General features: G+C 39.6%; 1 pseudogene; it reads left to right on the plus strand.

The window, feature by feature from the left end:
- The first annotated feature begins 248 nt into the window (after window positions 1-248).
- On the plus strand, window positions 249-7,022 carry LOC141939154 (uncharacterized; annotated as a pseudogene).
- The last annotated feature ends 1,042 nt before the right edge of the window (window positions 7,023-8,064 follow it).

Here is an 8,064-nt window from a genome sequence, read left to right on the forward strand (position 1 = left end):
TTGTGGAATTTTATGATGTTTAATAGTATACCGGGTTAAGATTAATGGTTGTATAGTGGTATGTTATATTCCTGTGTTTAAAGTAATAATTGTGAAGGGGTGTGTGTGTGAGCTTGAGACGTACAAATAAGTACGAAGCAAGTGTGGAGTTCGGATCCGTGATTCTGTTATCTCGTGAGAGGTGCATCTGGAGAAGAACGAAGTGGCAGATTTGAGTGATTGTGTATTATACTGTGAAGTGAGTAACCATGGCATCTAAGTTAACTCATTTGTTTAAGAGTAAAAGTGTGGGCAATTTGGCTACAAATGATAAAATTCCGAAAAACTCCCCATTAGGATGTTTATTGGCACACTGGGGAGATTTACATGAGGATTTACGAAAAAGTCAGATGATTGAATATTGTAATCATTGGTGGCCTTTGTATACACTGGAAAGTCGGGAGAAATGGCCTGTGCATGGGACATTGAATTATGACACCATTCTGCAGTTAATGCTGTTCTGCAGGAGGGAAGGAAAATGGGGTGAAGTACCATATGTAGATTTATTCTTTTATTTAAGACAAAGAACGGATTGGCAGGATGAATGTAAGATAACTAGTAAAGATAATTTGGTAATGGCCATAACTTCTGATAATAAGAAGGTGAAAAAGTGTTGTTCAGAATGTAACCATGAAAAAGAGTGTTTAAAGAAAATAGCTCCCAAAGAGGATGAAGGACCAGAGTTAGATATATCCCCTCTTAGGAGAGAAAGGAATCAGAGCCAAGAGGATAGGGAACAGGTGGGGGAACCAGACAGTAGCAGAATAGAGGATGTGGGGGAAGGACCGTCAGACATTGTAATGTATACCCCTATTTCTCAGGGAACTCGACAGCAAACACAAACAATCTCTCCCCTGCGGCAGGGAGTTGGAAATGATGGGCCAGTATATGTGAAAGTGCCTTTTTCAGTCACAAACTTGATGGCTTGGAAGCAGGCAGCAGGGATATATAGAGAAGATCCTGAACGGGTAGGCAGAGTGGTAGACACTATAATTAGGACGCAGAATCCAGATTGGAGTGATTTACAGGTGATCCTGGATAACTTACTGGATGATACAGAAAAACAGATGGTATTAAAGGCTGGCAAAGCACAGGCAGAAGTAGCTGTGTTGAGTGGGACAGCGGGTGGAACATTAGAACAGAATTTTCCGTCTGGGGACCCGCAGTGGAATCCAAATCTTGTGGAACACAGAGAAAGACTGAGCCAGTATCAGAAATGGGTTTTATATGGGGTTAAACATGCTATGCCTAAATCTTTGAACTGGTCCAAATTATATGAGGTGAGACAAGATAAGAATGAATCTCCCTCTGCATTCCTGGACAGACTGAAAGAAGCAGCCAGAAAATACACTGACTTGAGGGTAGAGACAGAGGCAGCTCAAATACAACTGGCTCTGATCTTTATGAGACAATCGGCACCAGATATTAGAAAGAAACTTCAAAAGCTTGAGGGAGAGGACTCAAGAAGTTTGAATAAAATGTTAGAGGCAGCATGGAAAGTATATAACAACAGGGAAAAGAAGGAAAGAAAAAACAGAGAAAATAGATTATTGGCTGTAATGACAGGAACAGCAAGCAGAGGAAGAGGTAGAGGGAGAGGACGAGGAGTCAGTGGAAGGGGAGGATTTATGAATTTTGGCAATCGGAATTTTAACACCCCCTTGAGAGTGAATCAATGTGCCTTGTGCAGAGAGGAAGGACACTGGAAAAGAGAGTGTCCTAAAAATGGGAATGTTCACCAGGAGATAGCCAGAACAATGGTTTTAGATGACTGACGGGGACCGAAGGGGAGCCCAGCTGAGCCTCTGGTTGTAATAAAGCTGGGAGAGAAAGAAGTTAAATTTTTAGTGGATACAGGAGCAACGTTCTCGGTGCTTAATACTTGTAAAGGAAAAATTGGAACCAAAACAGCAAACATAGTAGGAGCAACAGGGAGAGAAGAAAATAGGCCATTCCTACAACCCCTGAATTTAAAGTTTGGAAATAAAATAATTACACATGAATTCCTATATGTACCAGAATGTCCGATACCCTTGTTAGGAAGGGATTTGTTATCTAAATTAAATGCACAAATTGTTTTTGAGGAAGGAGAACTTTTCTTGAAAATACCTGAGTCAAAAACGAGAGAGATCTTAATGATACAAGAAAAGGTGAAGGAGCAAGAAATTCCACCAGAGGTGGATTCAGCAGTAATCCCTACAGTATGGGACACAGGTATCCCTGGTAAATCAAAATTAGCAGAGCCTGTAAAAATAGATCTAAAGGAAGATGCAGGGACAGTAAAAATTAAACAATATCCAATCAAACCAGAGGTTAGGCAGGAATTGAAAAAGTTGGTTGATAAATTTTTAGAGTATAAAATTTTGGAGGAGTGTGAATCTGAGTATAACACTCCTATTTTACCAGTCAGAAAACCCTCAGGTGAATATAGATTGGTGCAAGACTTCAGAGCAGTGAATCAAATAGTCAAGGACATATATCCTGTAGTGGCAAATCCTTATACATTGTTAACAGCATTAAAGGAGACTCATCAGTGGTTTACAGTGCTTGATTTGAAAGATACTTTCTTTTGTATACCTTTGGAGAAGGAAAGCAGAAAATTGTTTGCCTTTGAATGGGAAAATCCACAAACTGGATGAAAGATGCAGTTAACATGGACAAGACTACCCCAAGGATTTAAAAATAGCCCTACAATCTTTGGAAATCAGCTGGCAAGAGAGCTTGAAATCTGGAAACAGGACAAACCAAGGCCTGGACATTTACTTCTACAATATGTGGATGACATACTGATTGCTACAGAAGAGAGGTTTACCTGCATACAGGTAACTATTGACCTTTTGAATTTTCTGGGACTGAATGGGTACAAAGTATCCAGACAGAAAGCGCAAATAGCATGTCAGACTGTGATATACTTGGGCTTTGAGGTTTCAAAAGGACAGCGGCAATTAGGAAAAGATCGTAAAGAAGCCATTTGCAGTATACCTGAGCTGAAAAATATCCATGAGCTCAGAGCGTTTTTAGGAATGACAGGGTGGTGTCACCTCTGGATCCTGAACTATGGTCTAATAGCGAAGCCGTTGTATGAGGCCCAAAAGAACTCTCCTTTTGTGTGGGGCCCACAACAGCAGAGGGTTTTCACAGAGTTAAAGTGTGCCTTAATGTCTGCACCTGCTTTAGGACTCCCGGACCTAACCAAAGATTTTCAGTTGTTTGTTCACTAGAGACAAGGCCTAGCACTGGGTGTGCTAACTCAGAAGATAGGAAGCTGGAAACGACCAGTTGGATACTTTTCCAAACAACTGGACACAGTGAGTAAAGGGTGGCCAAACTGCCTCCGAGCAGTGGCTGCAACAGTAATGCTTATACAAGAAGCTTGGAAATTGACTTTGGGAAGAACAATAACAGTCTATGTCCCACACATGGTGATAACTGTTTTAGAACAAAAGGGGGGACACTGATTATCTCCGAGCCAGATGATGAAATACCAGGTAGTACTGACTGAACAAGATGACGTGATCCTAAAAACAACTAACCTGGTAAATCCTGCAGTGTTTTTAAGTTCCACACAGGAAGAAGGACAGCTGGAGCATGACTGCTTGGCTACTATCGAGTATGTTTATTCCAGTCGAGAAGATTTGAAGGATGTACCATTGGAACAACCAGACTGGGAATTGTTTACAGACGGCAGCAGCTTTATGGAACAAGGAGTCCAATACGCTGGATACACCACAGTTATAGAAGCAAGAGTATTGGCGAGTACTACATCAGCTCAGAAAGTGGAACTTACTGCTTTAATTCGAGCTCTAGAACTAAGTGAAGAAAAGAAAGTAAATATTTGGACAGACTCTAAATATGCTTTTGGGGTAGTACATGTCCATGGAGTTTTGTGGAAAGAAAGAGGATTATTGTCCTCTCAGGGATCAAATATTAAGCACCAAAATGAAATCTTACAATTATTACGAGCAGTTCAAAAACCAGATCAGGTAATATCATGCACTGTAAAGCACATCAAGTTGGAAACACAAAGGAAATTGCTGGAAATAATTTTGCCGATCGAACGGCAAGAAAAATAGCAAAGGAGCGAGCATTTCAGATGGCACTAATTCCCTCCAAAACAATAACCCTTCCTAGGGAACAACCAAAATATTCGGAGGAAGATCAATTATTAAATGCTAAGAAAAATTTAGCTGGGTGGTGGGTAACCCCTACTAGACAAGTAGTAGTTCCACCCTTTCTAATGAGAGAAATAGTTCAAACCAGACACCAAGAATGTCATTGGGGTGCAGAAGCATTAGTGACTTCTTTACAAAAACAAGTGGTATCAGTTAAGATTTTAAGTTTGGCTAAAATGATAACTGCAAAATGTGAGGTGTTTGAAAAATAATCCAGTGATTAAGAAAAGAGTCCAAATGGGAAGAGTAAAATCTGGTACTGAACCTGGAGATTATTGGCAAGTAGATTTATCAGAATTAGCTAAGCAGAATGGATATCGATACATTCTGGTGGGGGTTGAGACTTTTACAGGATGGCCAGAAGCTTTTCCCTGTCGCACGACACAAGCAAAAGAAGTAGTAAAGTGGTTACTACAAGAAATAATTCCAAGGTTTGGAGTTCCTATTGGAATTTCCTCTGACAGAGGACCACACTTTGTTGCTGAAATAGTTCAAAATGTTAGCAAAATTTTGGGTATCACTTGGGACTTACATACTTCATGGAGGCCACAATCCAGTGGAAAAGTAGAAAGAATGAATCAGACCCTAAAGGGACAAAATCTGTCAAGAAACTAATTTGAAATGGCCTCAGGCACTTCCATTGGCATTATTGCAAATTAGGGTACAACCAAAGAGTGGTACCTCAGTCAGTCCTTACGAATTATTGTATGGAAAACCTTATGAGTCCCCAGAACCGAATCCAAACATGCATGTAAAGAGAAACAAGATGTGTATAACTATTTACTTTCCTTAGGAAAAACTTTGACTGCAATTTGGAGCGCAATAGTGTGGAACAGACCATTATCCCTTGAAAATCTTGTGCATGACTTTCAACCAGGAGACTATGTCTATGTGAAGATGTGGACTTCTGAACCTCTGCAAGAACGCTGGAAGGGACCTTTCCAGATATTGTTGACTACCTTTACTGCTATTAAGATTGCAGAATCAGATGCTTGGATACACTATACTCAGGTGAAGGCGGCACCTACTTCATGGAAGGTTATTAACTGCGACCCAGAGACTTTAAAACTGACTCTGAAACATGTCTAATTTTTCATATCAGTTTGTGATTATTCTCTTTGTATTAGCTTGGCAGGTGATACTGGTGTGGACTGGTTTGGTGGTGAGGAACAAAAGACAAATAGAAACAGAACAATTGATTAATGTTCCTAGAAAAACCCCTGAAGAAAATTTGATGTTAGGATTGATTAGGGGATTTGCCAATTTACAGAATGTCACACAGATTACTGCTTGTTTACCAATAACGAGAGCAGCAGGTGAATCTATTCCTTGGGGAATCTTAACTATGAATTTGACCAACCTGGAACATAAAAACGAATCCACTTACTGTGAGCAAAGGCCAGTGACTCAATGGTCTGAACAAATAAAGATTATCAGAAAACAATGGAAAACAATAGGCAGAGAGGCAGAGTGTCTAAATTTTTTGAATCATCAGTTTACACCAATGTCTCTTTTAGGATTAGGGTTGGGAGTAGGTCCAGAACAGGGGTTGTTAGGGTGGTGCTCGTATGATGTACAGATTAAAACCAATGAAAGCAGAAGTATCATGGAATGGCAGTGTAGCAAACCTGGACAAGATACACAGAAGGAGGAGCAGTGGGACTCAGTATGGTCTATGTCTATATTTTCTCACTTTCAGTACATGGCTAGGACCCCTTGGTGTTTTACTTGGGAGGGAAAAGAATTCGCAGTCCTACCCTCAGTGAACGATAAAAGCACTTCACTGAGGACAAAGGAAGGCAAAATAGTGTCATGGTGGAAGAGTGAAAAGGTATATGATTGCAGCAATACTGATTTAATAATTCAGAGAATTCCTCCTTTGGCAGCGGCTTTAAAATTTGGCTGTTATTGTTGAGGTCTTAAAAATAATCTTAATCTAACCAGCACATACACACCTAGAAGAGGAACCTTGTTCAGTTGCAAGAAAACTACCCTTCAAAGTCCGGGACATCTAGTTTGGGCATTGAGTGATGGAACCTGGACAACTCAGCTACCATTAGATGGTAAGGTGAGACAGATTACTTTAGGCATGCCTACATTGTGCCCAATTTGGAAGAAATCACCATTTAGGGGATCCTTGGAAATCTAAAATTAAAACAAACCAAGAGATCTGAGACAGATGATGATGTATGGAACGAGCCATCAACAGGAGTAAGAATTGGTTGGGCTCTTGAATCTCTTTTGAATCCCATAGCCTTGTATAGAAATAGGGAATGGCTGTATCAATTGACAGGACAGGTAGAAAAATTGGCAAATGTTACAAGAAAGGGGTTCAAAGAATTAAACATGCAGCTGCAGGCAACTTCTAGAATGACTCTACAAAATAGGATGGCACTGGATATGCTCTTACTTAAAGAACATGGAGTATGTGGGTATCTCAAGGACAGTGTGGACCACTGCTGTATTCACATCCCAAATGTCACTCAGGATGTAGAGCACGATCTAGATTTGCTAGGTAAAATTGAAAGAGAAACAGAAAAGATCTGAGAGGATATGTCAGAAGATTGGCTGGGAAAACTCTTTAAAGGGCTAGGATGGAATCTGAGTTTTTCGTTACAATCTATAATTAAAACCCTGTTTCTGTTACTAACTGTCTTTCTGATGATCATGCTGCTTTATAACTGTTTAAAGAAACAGTTTGTCAATAAAATTGCAGTTAATCGCATGATCATGAGAGAGGTTCCGACTATTCTACCAAGATATAGTCCTAGTCCACCACCAAGGTATACTGAAGCAAATACTGCAGTTTAGAGTGCTACAAAATGATGTGAAAGTATTGAAATGATTTTCAACACTTTCAAAGGGGGGAAATGTTACTGATTTGATATGTTATTGATTTAATATAGATTAGTATTAACTTGTTTAATTTTAATAGGAATATAGGATTATAAGAGATATTTAGTAAAAATCATATGCTGCATTTGCACTCTATACAGGAACCGAGGCTACTACGAACTCCCCTGTACAGCCCTGTACCAAGGCCGAAAGAATTGGTCAGAATCACCTAGTAGGAACATTTAGAACTATAGATAACAGGCTTAAGATTCAAGATAATTTTACATATAAGGTATTTAATAACCTGAAAGAATGCAGAGAGATGTCAGAATCCAAATTAATGGGAAAATGGGGAAATCGGCTGAAGCAACATATAAGTTTAAGCCAAGAAACAGTGTCCTCAAGCAATAGGTAATTCCAACAGGGGGAGATCGCGACCACCAACTCATTAACCACCTACTCACATTACACCCCAGACACATTTCCAGGTGTTTCTGGACTCTACTGCGCAGAATCGGAAATAGGAGGAGAGTATGATAATGATTTCCAGGAATTGTTATGTTTATGCATGAATACTTAATGAATATGTATAAATGAGTTCTATATAAGATGTATGATTTTGGTGCATGGTGTGCATCATTGGTGAAAGGATTCACCTGCGCACCCGGCCGTCAATAAAGAAGTGTCTGCTTATCTACATCAAATTGGTGTTGATAAGTTTTATTCTGAGTTTTTCGGTAACATTAGCACTGTCAGAAGGATTATTTAACAAGGTTGTAAAAAATATTGTGTGGCTACCAGGCAATGAAGGTACCAGTAAAACCTGTAGAGAAGGAAAATCTCTGCAATCCAAACTGAACAGATCTAGTGCTCTAAAAACACACCTTGACTACCTGATCTAAAGTTGTCCAAAGATTCAAAAACAGTGAAGAAAACCGTGAAGACTTAAGACCATTCCTTGAAATAATGGCTGTTCACTGTGAGTTTTTGTAACTTACATTACTTTCAGAAATTTACA

Source organism: Strix uralensis, chromosome 1 (genome assembly GCF_047716275.1).
Source record: "Strix uralensis isolate ZFMK-TIS-50842 chromosome 1, bStrUra1, whole genome shotgun sequence".
Taxonomy (NCBI): Eukaryota; Metazoa; Chordata; class Aves; order Strigiformes; family Strigidae; genus Strix; species Strix uralensis.